The sequence below is a fragment of the Pinus tabuliformis genome, chromosome 5_2, assembly GCF_031772625.1.
Source record: "Pinus tabuliformis cultivar Carrire ecotype Pingquan chromosome 5_2, CPIR1, whole genome shotgun sequence".
Classification (NCBI taxonomy): Eukaryota; Viridiplantae; Streptophyta; class Pinopsida; order Pinales; family Pinaceae; genus Pinus; species Pinus tabuliformis.
Window position 1 is genome coordinate 665,067,785 of NC_142306.1, and position 2,196 is coordinate 665,069,980.

Consider the following 2,196-nt stretch of genomic DNA (forward strand, 5'->3'; position numbering starts at 1 on the left):
TGACAGAGGATGACATAGTTCAGGTATCAGGGTTGCCAGCTGAGGGCATTCGCTGGTTTAGCAGGAAGACGGTCGTTCTTAACGCGCAGCAAGACTTTTTGCGCCCGGACGAGCAAGTGGAACCTAGAGGCCGCGGGGTCAGTCTGCATTCACTTCCTCAACCATGGCCATCAGTGGCAGAATTCGTCAAACACTACCTCACATGCGAAGGGCGTTATCAGGTAGTGTACAACCATGACTTTGTTCTGCTGAATCATTTGAGGAATGGAAGATTGGTTAATATCCCTTATTATCTGCTTGGTTGTATTAAAAACATGTCGTATTATTGTAAGCAAGCCAAATCTCCAATGACATCCCTTACCCATCACCGCTTATGCTAGCTGCTAATACAGAATGGTTTTGCTCAGCAAAATCCCCCTCTGCAGGCCCTACCTGAAATTCCTTTGCAGGCCCCACCTGAAGTCCCTCTGCAAGCCCCACCAGAAATTCCCCAACTACCTGAAATTCCTTTGCAGGCCCCACCTGAAGTCCCTCTGCAAACCCCACCCGAAATTCCTCAGCAAGAGAAAACGTCCCAATTGTCTGAAAATCCTCATAAAGAACAACAGGAGGAAACCCTGAATTCTTCCGTCAACCCAACCCCGAGCTCGCCTCAGTTAGCAAAGCTAACACCCTCTACTATTCCTGTCCCTAGTGACGATTCTCCAACACCCCCTTCTTCACCCATTAAGAAAAAAAGGAAAACCCCAGCAGTCACAAGTTCTAGACCACGGACAAGGTCCACATCCAAAATTCCTACCTCTCCGCAAAACCCTGTCCTGAAGAAAAAGCACTCCCGTTCAAGAAAAAGGAAAGGCAGCGATTTTGCTGCCTTCCTACCAAAAAGAAAAAGGACAAAGACTGTTGAGGCAGAATCTACCTCCATTTTCCCTAACCCTGCCACTATTGCATTGAAACCCTTATCCCCATCCCAAACTCCCCAGCCGGCCTCATCCGAAGACACTGTCACACAAAAATCAGTGCCTCGGGATAATACGACATTGGTTATGGATCAAGGAGTGACTGCTTCACAAGAACCAGTCACTCGCCCAGTGACTGTAACACAAGAACCAGTCACTGAGGAAGAAAAATACACCAAGCAGGTCGATAATGGGAAATGCCCAGTGACTGTCCCACAAGAACCAGTCACTGAGGCAGAAGAATTTACAGAGCAGATCAATACTGAAGAGTGCCCAGTGACTGTCCCACAAGAACCAGTCACTGAGGCACAGGAACACAACAAGCAAGATGATAGTGGGAAATGCCCAGAAACTGAAATGCCAGAACTAGAGACTGAAATACCAGAACTGGAGATGGAAATACCAGAACTCGAGATTGAAATATCAGAATTGGAGATTGAAACACAGGAATCCATTCCTAACCCGGTGGATGAAACACAAGAACCACCCACTGTGGTACCAGAACTAGAGACCGAAACACAGGAATCCATCCCTAACCCGGTGGATGAAACACAAGAACCACCCACTGTGGTACCAGCATTAGTCACTGAGAAGCAAGAATTCATGACTGGTCTGATAGAGGAAATACAAGCACCACTCACCGTGGTTTCAGAACTAGTTGCTGAGGAACAAGGATTTATTCCTGATAGAGCACGAGGACTATTTACTGTGGTATCAGAACTAGTTACTGGTGAACAAGAATCTATTCCTGGCACGATGGATGAAACACAAGAGGCACCCATTGTGGTGCAACAACCAGCTACCACTGTGCATCAGCAAAATATTCTAGCATAAACAACTAGCATACAAGGCCCACATACGATGGCATCTCTACTGCAGGAAAATGAGTTCCTGAAGTCTGAAATAGAAGCTTACAAAGCTGAGTTAGCCATGGCTCGAGAGGCTTTTGAAAAAGAACTCAATCTCCATACATTAGCACAAGTAGCCTCAATGCAAAACAGGGAGACATGCATAGAATATATGTGCAAAGAGTGTGGCATCATTTATCAGAATGCAGGCTATAAAGTAGTTGAAATTTCACTCCCTGAGACAATTATGACAGAGGGAACACAAGAGGAATGCCCCACTGCTCCACAAGAACCAGTAGGACCTCCTATGATGCAAGAAGAAGAAGAAGAAATCGAACAAGAGATATCTCATCCTTTGGGGACTGATGCAGCTATCTCGGCAGAAGAAA